This window comes from Boleophthalmus pectinirostris, unplaced genomic scaffold, assembly GCF_026225935.1.
Source record: "Boleophthalmus pectinirostris isolate CB_2022bp ecotype Guang Dong unplaced genomic scaffold, ASM2622593v1 HiC_scaffold_2, whole genome shotgun sequence".
NCBI lineage: Eukaryota > Metazoa > Chordata > Actinopteri > Gobiiformes > Gobiidae > Boleophthalmus > Boleophthalmus pectinirostris.
The window spans coordinates 37,199,683-37,213,825 of NW_026571152.1; the positions used below are offsets into that span (position 1 = coordinate 37,199,683).

Genomic DNA, 14,143 nt, shown 5'->3' on the forward strand with positions numbered 1-14,143 from the left:
TTGATCGAGAAGGATCCTAAAAACATTAAGTATTGGCTTCTACGCGCTTGTGTTTCCATTATGATGTCGTGTGCTTCTCTTAATCATTTTCGTTGTAGAAAAATGGAGTGAATTTTATATTAGACTCTTGACAAAACTAATAATAATAGCATTGTAAAGTTACCAGATGGTTTTAACAGGCAAACTGCTTCGTCAATAGAAGAGTATAGTTATTTTGAATCGTCCTCTTTACTAACTCTAGGCTGAGAAGGGGCTCGCGTTGTGGTGAAATATGTTATAGCTTGTTATTCACTGTTACTTTTGATCATTTTTTGGGTCTCCGAGGTGAATCGAGTTATTAATGAGATCTGTATGCTCACATATGCATATTGTATATGTGTAGAAATGTAATCACACTTTGTCTTGAATTTACATTAAACTGTTAAGTCACGGCACAAGGCTCCTGTTTTCTTATTATTGTGATGGAGAAAATGGTCCACGGCTCTGTTCCACCTTGTGATGTCATGTGGTAATACGAGCTCCAGTGTGTTTTTAAACTCCGTGCATCTTCACAAGAATTATTTTGATCATTTTAGCCCTGGAATTGCCAATCTCTACCAACATACGGCCCAGGGTCCAGATCCAGCCCTCCAAGACCTTTAAGCTGACTTTCTACTAAAATATTTTAATGATATTTTCTATTAAAATATTGGTAATTTTCTGTGGTGCTGAGCAGAGCAGCGTCTCCAGCGTCTCTGTACGTGGCCCCTCCCACCAGAGCAGCACAAATGAAGACTTGTCTCTTTCCAAACGCTCTTAAAGGACGATCGTTTTGACTGTTGACCGTGACACCCTCATCAGAAAAATGTCAAAAATGAGAAAAGTGCTGGATTTTCCAAGAAAAAATATACTTATTCCTGTTTGCATACAAGTTAATGTTAAAATATTGTGTTGAAATTGAATTTTTCTTAACGTTTCAGCTTGTTCATAATATTTAAAAATATTTGAACTTGTTTCTATTATTGGGGTATATATGCCTTTTTTTTTTTTTTTTTTTCTGGCCGCTTTGGGATCAAAGTAGGTTGGATACGGCCCCCGGACCAAAATGAGTTTGACACCCCTGCTCCACTGAATTAAAGGTAAAAGGAGCTGTTAACTCCAAAACTATCACTTCATGATATCACAAGCATTCTGAACTTTGAGATGTAGACAGATTAATAATGCAGTGTTACTCAAATGTGTAAATGAAACAAAACACAATTCCAGGTCTGTTTTTGAAGAGGTAATAATGTTCTAACATGACGAAAACCTCACAAGAGTCAATTTTGTGCGCGCGAGATTGACCGGCGGCTCGGTCAATCTACGTTCCTCACCTCACCTATGATCAAAAGCTGTGACCGAACGGACAAGAACGGACAAGATCGTGGATACAAGCGTCTGAAATGAGTTTCTGGGCACTCGCTGGAGGAACTGTGTCTCTCTGCTGGTCTGGGAACACCTCGGGGTCCCCTTGGAGGAGCTGGAGGACGTGTCCGGGGTGAAGGAAGTCTAGGAGTCCCTGCTTAGATTGTTGGATGGATGGATAGGACCTTTAAGCATCATATCATATTAAAACAGACATTGTTTGTGAATTTAAAAGGCCTTCGTACCTTTGCATATGCTGCACTGTGGCTTGGTGACATGATATAGTGGCAATTAAGCCTCACAGCAAGAAGGTTTCATGTTTGACTCCCAGCCTGTTCTGAGCTTTCTGTACATGCACCATAGATAAAAATAAATAAATAAATGTCAAGCTCTGGTAATCCTGACAAAGACACAGAAGCATAAAATCTGGAGATGGGTCTAGTGATGAAACTTTCAGCTCTTTTATGGGATCTGAATCTCTTGGATTTGTTCTGTTCAAAAAGCTGTACAGAAGACTAGCTCTTTTTGTATTCATTTAACACAGAGGCCAAGGAGAGACTTTATCTACAAACTAATCACAGAGAAAAAATTATGAAGGCTCAGATTTGTGTAAAATGTTTACATCTGAGCGTGGGAGTGTGTTTAACTTTTGAAATTATGCACAGTCTAAAAAAAACGTTGCATTACAATAACATTTATTTAATAGATACATTTTAGTTTGATGAATATGAATATGTTTTTGCACTAAGCTCTCAGTTGTGTTGCCTACTCTGCGTCTGTGCTGATTCTTATGTTGCAAATTTCAAAAAATAAGTGTCTGTGCTTTCATAAAAATTGGATCTGGTTCTGTTCACTTTAAGAAATCGTTCAAAAGAATCGACTCCTTCACGAACGAGGTTTTCCCAGCGGCAGGGAAAGATAAGTCAAATGCAGAGGACAAATTTCTCTATGGGGACAATGAAACTGTTCCTTCACCTTAACCTACTGAAAACCGTAACACGACACATTCCACTTAGCGCCACTAGATGGCAGTGCGCACCAACACAGCTGTCCACGTGATTACGTTATAATAATCTGCCGCTGTTGTGTTTCATACAGACTTCTCCTGAGCTCCTGTGGGGTCGATAACAAAGTTTAGAACCACAGCTGATCCTTGAAATGTAAAATAATCAAAATATCGACAATGGAATAGTGTTTGGAAGCTTTTACGCACGGCGCGCATAATAAAAATAAATATATATGCCAAGATCTGACGTCATTTTAATTATTTTTTAGTTAAAGATCATTTAGAGCAGACTGTGCACTCTGTTTACTAAAAAATGATCTGTGTTTAAGGCATTACAACGTGACTCGAGCGATGTCATCTTTCTATATCGCTCCTTTTCGCTACATATGCGCAAAAAGTCCGATGCAACGTTGCCTTGGAAGCGGCAGACGCTGTCGCTGAACTGGACCAACCTAAATTTTAAACCCCGTGATGACAGATAAGACCTCCAGCCAATCAGAGAGGCGTTTGGCAGGCGACAAACTAATCAGCTCTGTGAGGGGGCGGTCCTTTCCCCAATCCTCTGGACGGGGAGAAGGGAACTGTAACCAAAAGAGTGTCAGATGGACGCCAGTATCAGGTCATGCTTTAGTCATTTGCACTGAGGAAAAACTTGAAACGGTCGCAGGTGGTTGCATGGAGCTCCGTGGCGACGTTTCGGTTCCTCGCGTGTTGGAAATGACGCCGTTTTACGCACAAAGGGATTGAGTTGAGTCCCGTTTTGGGTAAGTCTGCATGCGTAGCTATTTTGTCTGAATGAGAGGCTGCAAAGAAAAATAGGGTGAAAAAATAGGTGATGTTGTGTTAGCTGCTGGAAGACGTTGCGCATTTTTTTCACAGGCATGCGCGTTCGTTAAAGGGTAGTTACGGGTTTGTCTTGCCGTAGTAAAGGCGCACGAGGTTAAAGCCTGCGGGTAACGAACGGGACGGATGTGGGACATGGAGATGATGAGGCTGCAGGCTAAAGCTACAGCTCTGCTCAGTCAGGATTTACAACAAGACTGTGACACGGAGGTCCAGAGCATCATCCTGGTCTCAGTGCAGTGTCTCATGTTTAGGCCCTTCGATTAAAAAAAAAAAAAAAAAAGCCTGCTTTCATGTTCACTTGGGTACATCTGGGGCCCTGGATCTGATGACTAAGTTTGAAGTTAGCCTGCGATTTTATTTACCTTTAAACATAAATGAGTGTGCAGTTACTTTATTTTATCCAGACGAGCCAAAATACTCAAAATATTCCTGGCTTCATGGGGCCCTTTTTTGGAAAATGCTTAAGACATTCTTTTATGTTGAGTCTTGTTTTAATATGGAAGTTATTAGGGATGTAACAATAACCGAAATATCGTGATATCGTATCGTCAAAAGTCTCACAATAATATCGTGGACTGTCACAATATATCAAATTACAACTGTATTTGCTTAAATTAAAAGTTATGGTGCAGCAGTAGCTATAAAACACAGAGGGAACTACATAGACCAGGGGTGGGCAAACTTTTTGGCTCGCGGGCCACATAGGCTACGTTCAGACTGCAGGGCTTAACGCTCAATTTCGATTTTTTTGTGAAATCCAATGTTTCTGTGAGGTTGTTCACATTTCCAATTAAATGCGACTTGTGTGTGATCCCCTGTGTGAACAGTAAACGGTCCGAAAGTGTCCGGCATGTGACACTGGAGACACGACGACGTCAACCGCAGCGAGCGTGCTCTGTGTTTACAGAAGTTGTCCAAACGTGGACGCGAGCATTGAGCACCTGGAGATTTTAAAGTTCCTCTCGATCCGGAGCCAGTTAAATTAGCAACTTACTTGTTTTAAGGAGGAGACTGAGAAGGAGAAGGACGAGGTTTTTGGCCGTGGTGTTTTGTGGGACAGCGGCAGCAAGGTTTTTTGAAAGGAACGTGTGGATGTGGAGACGTAATCAAGAGTGGTGAGTGGTGATGTGCTTCACTTCAGTGACACGGAGTTCATTAACAATTTTCGCCTACTTCAGCAGAGAATAGTGACGTTTGTGGCTTGTTGATAACGTGTAGGTCGAATGAATGCGCTTTGGCCGTTCACACTGAAGTGGCATGTCAAAAGGATCGGATATGTATCGGTTTCAGGACCACAAATCCAAGTGGCCTGGGTCGCATTTGAAAAAATCGGATCTGTGTCGTTCAGACTGTCATTAAAAGATCGGATACAGGTCACATAGAAGCCAAAAAATCGGATTTGGGTCACTTCAGGCTGCAGTCTGAACGCAGCCTTAGAGTCCTAAAGTTTGACTGAAGGACCGGACAGGAGACGGGACATGACGTGTTAAGAGCCCGGCTCCATTGCACTTGTATTTAGACTCATGTAGGACGACTACAACTTTCATGCATAAGTTTCAGAATACATGAAAGATGATGTAGTTTGCTCCACTGCACATCGCAGGCGAGTGTGACCCCTGAGCGCTTAGAGCTTATGGAGAACCAGAACCCACACCAGAAGGTTACGCGCGTAAACACCTACGCGTGCAGTAGAACCAGACCCGTTAGACATTCCATGCGTTAAGACTTTTGAACTCAGATTTTACAAGTCTTTAGGCTTTGCTTTTAACTCGATCAAATTAAAAACACTGCAGCCTTATATCTCGAACACTTTTACCTCACTCATGGTCCAAATACGCTGCCCAAAAATGACTCCTATAAGAATACTTTCCCATAAAGCATTGCGTCCATAATACGCCGTACCTCAATTTATATAGAGTGCGCCATCTACTGGGAAACGCCGGAAATGCAGGAAAAATAAAACATCAACAAGGTTTATTATTATAATTTATTCAAGTTCGGCGGGCCGGATTAAAAGGTTTAAAGGGCCGCATACGGTCCCCGGGCCGTAGTTTGCCCACCCCTGACATAGACCATGATTCTTTGCTCCATTTCCAAGAAGAAATAACAGTTCTAAGCATTTTTAAGTCTTAGTTCTTTGGGTTAAGTCTTGGCAAGGCATTTTAAGAAGAAAAAGCAGCATGTTAATAGTTTTAGCTGTTTCGCCTCCACAAAATATCTCAATAAATATCGTAACGTGAGATGGTGAGGAGAAAATTCAGTTTGTACTGGACAAAAGTTAGTTTGGTTGAAGACGTTTCGCAGCTCATCCAAGCTGCTTCTTCAGTTCATTAGTTTGTCGCCGCTCTGATTGGCTGGAGGTCTTATCTGTCATCACGGGGTTTAAAATTTAGGTTGGTCCAGTTCTGAACTGAAGAAGCAGCTTGGATGAGCTGCGAAACGTCTTCAACCAAACTAACTTTTGTCCAGTCGACAAACTGAATTTTCTCCTCGACATGGATTCTACCTGGACGACTGAGGCATTCTTCACACGTACCGTGAGATGTATATCGTGGAAATATCGTACCGAGAGATTTGGATATTGTTTCATCTAGGGGTGTGCAAAAATATCGAAATATTGATATATCGTATCGTTTAATGTGATGATTCAGTATCGATATCTTGGGCTGCTGTATGAATATATCACCTAGTAGTAGTAGTAGTAGTATTTTTTGGTATATACTTAATGAGAACTGTTAATTTGTTTTGATTTATTATTAATTCTTGCACTTTGACGGAGCAGCTTTGAATTTCATTATAATATTGTATAATGACAATAAAAGCTTTCTATTCTATTCTATATTTTACTAAATAATTGTGTTACAGTTTTGTTGCTTGTTTAGAGAAAGAAAACTCGTTAATGAGACACATTTCACATTTTCACTGTTTTGAGGATTAAAATGTTTGTGTTTCATATGAACTTTGCACAAGAAGACTTTTAGTATCACAGCCACGATTTAGCTTTTATTATTTATTGAACCCTATCGAATCGATTTGAAATATATCGTATCAAATCGAAAGTGCTGTGTATCGAGATATGTATCGTATCGGCAACTTCTAAGTGATACCCAGCCCTAGTTACATCCCACGATATCGCAGTAAATATCGTACAGTGAGGTTCATACCGTGATAATATCATATCGTGAGACTTGGATATCGTTACACCCCTAGAAGTGAAGCACAGGCAGATCAGGGGAGTTAACTGGGGGCAAAATGGTTCATAGTCCCAAGTCCAGTGGTTTTATAGGTCTGGATTTGGAGTCTTTTAATCTTACATTGAGTTTTTTTCCCTCCCACAGATCTTCAACATTCAACATGAGCAAAAAGTTTTAATCTGAGCACGACTCGAAGCATCTGTGGAGCAGAAAACACAGTTATGTTCAAACTCAAAGTGGATGTTTTACCGTGACTGGACCTGGACGATGGCATCCACACCGTCTCGTGTGGGTTTGGCCCTGATGCCCTCCCAGGGGCAGCGACTAGTGTTTCTGTGGATTGTGGTGTTGATATCAGTGATCAGAGCTGAGTCACGCGTTTCAGGTAAGACAACACATTTACTGACACGCACACACCTGATCCATAGTTTTACCAGACGTGGGACCAAGTCGTTGTTTTACAAGTTTTAATTAAGTCTCAAGTCTTTTTAGATTTTTCTTTTTCAAGTCCGAGTCAAGTCCCAAGTCAAATACAGGCAAGTCCAGGTCGAGTCTTGAGTCACTGGCCCATAAGTCCAAGTCAAGTCCAAGTCGTCTGCTTTGAGCTTCAAGTCATTTCAAGTCTTTAGGCCAAAGTACCAAATATAGCTTCGATTTTTGCAATTTATATGAATTTTGAAGTAATTTGTACTTAAAAAGTATATTTATATATGAGTATTTATAGAGTAGATAAGAGTTGTAGAAAGTAATTTAGTTTTTTTTTTCCTTTTTAAATGTCTTGACAGGATCTTAGTGTTAATCATTACAGTCAGAATAGAAAGAATTCAGATTTAAAATTGCTCCTCAAGTCTTTTCAAGTCACAGGCCTCAAGTCCAAGTCAAGTCCAAGTCGTCTGTTTTGAGCTTCAAGTCATTTCAAGTCTTTAAACTAAAATACCAAATATAGCTTATAGATTTTAGCAATTTGTATGATTTTTTAGATAAATTGTACTTACAAAGTCACGCTATATTTATATATGAGTATTTATAGAGTAGATAAGAGCTGTAGAAATGCTAATTTGTACTTTTTAACACTGCAAAAAGTTATGTTAAAATGACTTAAATTAAGAATATTTGACTTTATTTGAGTCGATTCAACTTGAAAAGTCAAATGATCTACCAATGGAATAAGTGTGTTTTTCTTAATTCAAGCAACATTTGTTTTTGTTTCTTATTTTAAGTGCAAAAAGTTGTTGTTTTTCTAATTTCAAATATAGCAAGATGTATTTTCATATTTTAAGTCCCTGCCTCAAGTGAAGTAGTTCAAGCATCTCGGGGTCTTGTTCACGAGTGAGGGGAGGATGGAGCGTGAGATTGACAGGTGGATCGGTGCAGCGTCGGCAGTGATGCGGTCGCTGCATCGGACCGTTGTGGTGAAGAGGAGCTGAGCTGAAAGACAAAGCTTTCGATTTACCGGTCAGTCTTCGTTCCTACTCTCACCTGTCGTCATGAGCTCTGGGTAATGACCGAAAAGGACGAGATCGCGGATACAAGCGCTCGAAATGAGTTTCCTTCACAGAGTGGCTGGGCGCTCCCTTAGAGACAGGGTGAGGAGCTCCTCCACGTCAAGAGGAACAGTTGAGGAACAGTTGAGTCTGGCATCTGTCCCAGATGCCTGCTGGGTGCCTCCCTCCAGAGGTGTTCCGGGCATGTCCCACCGGGAGGAGGCCCCGGGGAAGACCTAGGACACACTGGAGGGACTAGGTCTCTGGGCTGGCCTGGGAACGCCTCGGGGCTCCCCCGGAGGAGCTGGAGGACGTGTCTGGGGTGAAGGAAGTCTGGGAGATCCTGCTTAGACTGCTGCCCCTGCGACCCGACCCCAGATAAGCAGAAGAAAATGGATGGATAATCAGTAATCTGTAGGAGAATACATTTTAAAAGTAACCTTCCCAACACTGTTCAGGATGGAGGTTTTCAGTGAATACAGTCGTGTGCAACAATAATGTAGTTTTTCAGGCCTGTTTATAGTTTTGTGGGGTCCCTGTAGTTTGGCAGAGTTGTGAAATTTCCTGCTTTGATCATTCACATCCACGCCACGGTCCACTTCACAATCCTGTTTAGAGTCAAAGAGCCAAACGCACAAATGTTGAGCCGCACTTCATGTGCTGTTGGTGAAAGCCAATCTCTCACCACAATTTCATGTCTAATGTAGTAAATGTTTTTACCGAGAATTCAAAATACAGAATCAAGCTACAGTTTAGTATCGCCTGGTTTATTATTTCCATTTTTGCTCTGCTTTAGTTTTCTCACAGCTCGTTCTGGAAAAGTGACGTTGTAGAAGTGAATATTTCACACCTGAGTTCTGAACTTCACGGGTGCTGTTCCTGTGCAAAAAGTTGTGAGATTAAAAATAGTATACCATTTAGAGTTATTATGTTATTAGTTATTATTTCATTTATATTTAATCAATAATAGACACAGGTCATATGCAGGACAGTCCGTCATCATGTTTGATATTATAACAAACACAATTTAAAATCTTACAGTTCATTTTTCGTTTTGTCCTGTCACTGTTTTTAGGACCTGAGACTTAACTTGATAAAATGGACTAAGACCTGGGACTCGACTTGGACTTGAAGGTCAATGACTTTGGACTTGACTCGGACTTGAGGCCTGTGATTTGAAAAGACCTGAGAAGCACTTTTAAATCTGAATTCTTTCTCTTCTGACCGTAATGATTCACACTAAGATCTTGTCAAGACTCAAACTCAAAGTAAAATTTATCTTAAAAGTCATAAACTGCAAAAAATTAAGTTACTTTGGTTTAAAGACATGAAATGACTTGAAGCTCAAAGAAGATGACTTGGACTTGACTTGGACTTATGGGCCAGTGACTCGAGACTCGACTTGGACTTGCCTGACTTTGACTTGGGACTTGACTCGGGCTTGAGGCCTTGTGACTTGACTCAGACTTGAGAAGCACTTTTAAATGTGAATTTTTTTTTATTCTGACCGTAATGATTCACACTAAGATCTTGTCAAGACGTTTAAAAAGTAAAAATTTACATTTCTACAACTCTTATAGACTCTATAAATGCTCATTTATAAATATACTTAGATTTTTTTTTTTTAAGTAGTTTATCTTAAAAGTCATATAAACTGCAAAAATGTATGTTAATTTGGTTTAAAGACTTGAAATGACTTGAAGCTCAAAGCAGACGACTTGGACTTGACTTGGACTTATGGACCACTGACTCAAGACTCGACTTGGACTTGCCTGTATTTGACTTGGGACTTGACTCAGACTTGAGAAGCGCTTTTAAATCTGAATTCTTTCTATTCTGACCATAATGATTCACTCTAAGATCTTGTCAAGTCATTTAAAAAGGAAAAATGCCTAAGAGAAAAAAAGAAAAAAGAACTAAATTAATTTCTCCAACTCTTACATGCTCTATAAATACTCATATATAAATATACTATGATTTTTTTAAGAACAATTTATCTCAAAAGTCATAAAAATTGCAAAAATCTAAGCTATATTTGGTACTTTTTTGGTTTAAAGACTTGAAATGACTTGAAGCTCAAAGCAGACGACTTGGACTTGACTTCGACTTATGGGCCAGTGACTTGAGACTCGACTTGGACTTGCCTGTATTTGACTTGGGACTTGACTCGGACTTGAGGTCAAAGACTTGAGACTTGCAGACTTTAAACATCGACTTGGTCCCACGTCTGTTGTTCACTGTCCGCCCCTCAAAGTTATTTTAAACAGAATTTTGCTCACAGAATTTCTTTTTTCCTGTTAATGTGTGACTCACAGTAAAGCCGTGCGTAATATTTTTGTATTTCTGCCCAAAAAGAGTTCAAACACAAACTATAAGTCTCTGTATTTGCACAATAGCTCCAGTGTTTAAAGTTTGCTCTGCTCAGGGTTAAGTTGATCTTTATTTGAGGCTTGTTTCTGTCTGAGGCGTTACCTTGACTTAACGCAGCAGCTGAGTGACCTTGTGGAGTCGGAGGTTTTCTGAGGACTCTGCTCCGTTTACATCAAATCTGTTACATTTCACGGTTTAGATTTACCAGATTTATTAGATTTTCTGTCCATGTTTTAGAAAAGACAAGTTACTTTGGTCATAAAATATTCAGTGTTATTTAAGTTACGAGAACAACAGTGAAAACTATTATAATAACATCACTTTTCTTATAAAAAATATGATTAAAGAGCCCACTTATGCTACTTTCTGATTTGTTATAATGTTGTTTATTCATCAAAAACATGCGTGGAGTTTTTTTCATTCGCAAGTTTAACGCACAAACACTGAAAAATGTAGGTCAGTGCAGAAGAATCAGTTTTGCGTAACCTTTAACTTTCTGTTAGTTTGTTCATTTTGCTCGTTCTGTAGGTGAATTGAGAAGTAAGATGTTTCAGCAATCTGTGTAGCATTCGTTCAATCGTTTTTCAAAATAAAACCAAAAATAAATGAAAACGAAAAGGGAAAAAAACAGCGATTTTCTTTATTATTTGTCTCCAAAACCAAAATGAAAAAAAAAAAGAGATAATGATTCATTTGTTAAGTTTTCGATTTTGTGTTTAAATGAGTAATGGAAAAAACAGATAACAGCCGTTTCCCGTTTACGTGACTTAAACTGCGATGCCGGACTGAACCAGGATTGAACCAGGTCTGAACCACGACTGAACCATGACTGAACCAGGACTAAGACAGGACCGAGTGTTGGGACGGGCCTGGAGACTGTCAGGTGATCAGGACTGAGACCAGGACCAGACTGGGACTAGGATCAGGACTGAGACTGGAACTGAGATTGGAACAAGACTGAGACTGAGACCAGGACCAGACCAGGACCAGACCAGGACCAGGACTGAGACTGGGACTGAGACTGGAACAAGACTGAGACTGAGACCAGGACCAGACCAGGACCAGACCAGGACCAGACCAGGACCAGACCAGGACCAGACCAGGACCAGACCAGACCGGGACTGAGACTGGGACTGAGACTGGGACTGAGATCAGGACTGAGATCAGGACCAGACCGGGACTGAGACCAGGACCAGACCGGGACCAGACCGGGACTGAGACAGGGACTGAGATGGGGACAGACTGGGACCAGGCCAATTCAACTGGGACCAAACCAGGACTGAACCAGGACTACACCAGGACTACACCAGGACTAAACCAGAACTGAACTGGGACTAAACCAAGTCCTGATCTCAGTCCCAGTCTGGTCCTGGTCAACACAAAATCAAAAACTGAATAAAACAAATTGTTATCTGTTTTTTTGTTTTGTTTTGTTTGTTTGTTTGTTTTTTTCATTTTGGTTTTGAAGACAAATAATGAAGAAAATAGTTGTTGTTGTTGTTTTTTCATTTTATTACTTTTGGTTTTATTTTGGAAAAAGTATGATACACAGATTCATGAGCTTGTCTATCTAAAAATGAGCACTTTGTAATAATCTCTTGGATATTCCCTGATGTTTAAGGGCTGTAAATTGCAGATTATTATTATTCATCGCTGCTGCTGTAACATTTTTGTCGCCATTAACCTTTAGAATTAGCTGATATAACTTTCTCTACCACTTGAAAAATGATTGCTTTATAATATAGGTCAGATCATACATTGTATAAATGTACATTGCTAAGGTGCTTGTTACAGCTTTCCAAATAGGAAGTGAGCATGGGGGTGGTTCCGGCCCCATGGACTCTGGCTCCAGTTCACTTTCTATTGAATAAACGTGGCCCCTCTTGGTGACTGCTGCTGTCAAATTCGTCACTTTGGTCTTAAAATTTTCGCATTAACCTGCTCTACATGTAGTCAGGCTGGTGCCACCTAGTGCCTCCGCTCAATTTCATTTCTCTCCAGCGACTAGATCAAGAATCGGAAAGCCTAGACGGTTTGTAAGAACCCCAGAAATTGTAGACCGCGCACCAGCCAATTGGTGAAGAGCCATACATTCTGTGTTGGCAGTGATTCCTGAGATCAAGGATTTAAAGCCGGAACAAAGAGAATGTTTGGTGAATTTTATCAAGGGGAAAGACGTTTAATATACCATTTAGCCCCGTTAGCGGCGCAGGACCAAATAGCAGCGATTGGTTAAATAAAAAAGTACCCGTCTACCGTTGAATGAACGAATCCTAATGCTGCAATGTCAGACGGTTTCTACGAAGTGAAACAGGCTGATGAATCAGGCTACTCTACATGATCCTGGTGTTATAATTTCGCTCTTTTGTCCATAAATTAAGAGATGAACGTTAGCGGGGTGCAAAAATATTGAAATATCGATATATAGTATCATTTAATGTGACGATACAGTATAGATATCATGGGTTGCTGTATCGATATATCACCACCAGTATTTTTTGGTATATTTTACTAAATTATTTTGTTACAGCACTACAGTTTTGTTGCGTATTTAGTGGAAGGAAATTGTTTATGCAACATATTTGACATTTTCACTGTTTTGACGATTAAAATGTTTGTGTTTCATATTCACTTTGCACAAAAAGACTTTTAGTATCACAGTCATGATTTAGCCTTTATTTTTTATTGATCCGTATCGAATCAATTTGAAATATATCATACTGAATCGAAAGCTCACTGTATCGAGATATGTATCGTATCGTGACCTACGCATCGAGGTATGTATCGTATCGTCAACTTCTCGATTACTAAGGCGCGTTACCTTCAATAGCCTCGCTCCGGATTGGCTCTTTGGTTGCTATTATTCTCACAGTCTGAATTCCAAATCAGAAATTGTGCTCCAAATTCGCCCCTATAATTGTCACCCTCGATGAGCTTCGTTTGACTGGAGCCATGGGGACGTCACATTCATTAAGTCCACTTCTTTCTACAGTCTGTGGGTCAGATACGAGACGACAGCGACTGGAAATATGAGCAGTAAATCTTTTTCCCGTTCCATTTTAAATATTCCGAGTCCCCCTCATAATGTCCTCGTCTGTCCCTCTGCCGAAGCACCGTTCCAAAATCTCACTTTCAACTTTATTGGCTGTAACTGAAGAGTTTTTATATGTGATACCATAAACTTTACCTCAAAAGCCCTTGTGTCTTTATGTCCTACAGATTCTGGCAGCTCCGGCCTGGAAAGCAGCAGACGTCCGTGTTAATTAGCTGCGCAGTCCGTTGCCATGTGAAATTTGATCAGGATGACAATATGGCCATTCATTTTTCATTAGTCATTTGCAGATCAATGAGCGGAACATATCAAAAGCCAGAAGGTAGAGGGTTTGTTTTTTTTCTTGTATTTTTGCCCTTGGTAGAGCTGTAACAGAGAGAGAGACAGAGAGAGGGAGATACGTTATTGATCCCGAGGGAAATTCAAGTTTTGCTGTAGCAACATTTCCACTGCGCTTCTCAGTCGCCTTAGAGTCTCAGTCAAAGGTTTCAGTGCAGTTTTACAGGAGGACCGGGGAGTTTGAGGAGAGTAAGAGCCAAAAGTGTCCCTCATGTGTGTCCTGCAGCCTCCAGGGGGCGCCAGGTGAACACAACAGGAAAGGTCTTGCTCTTACGCCGCTCTTTTGTTTCAGTCGGTGATGAAATGGTTAGTTTCCTCCAGAAGGTCTTGGAGTATTTCCTCTGAAAGGTCTCCTGCCACATTTGCTGCCAAAAATTGTGTAAAAAGCTCGTAGCGTCTTTAATTACAGTCTTGCAGTCTCCGTGGATATGTGGAAAACAAACAGCTCATTTCACAAAATCCAAGTCTC

At 40.4% G+C, this 14,143-nt stretch overlaps 1 protein-coding gene across 1 annotated transcript in view; it reads left to right on the forward strand.

Moving 5' to 3' along the window:
• Window positions 1-6,759: 6,759 nt before the first annotated feature.
• The window catches only part of si:ch211-1e14.1 (UPF0606 protein KIAA1549), a 104,932-nt gene continuing 97,548 nt past the window's right edge, over window positions 6,760-14,143 (forward strand). The window contains exon 1 of the mRNA XM_020941175.2: window positions 6,760-6,814. The gene's annotated coding sequence lies outside the window, so the exon portion shown is untranslated. The remainder of the gene's footprint in view (window positions 6,815-14,143) is intronic.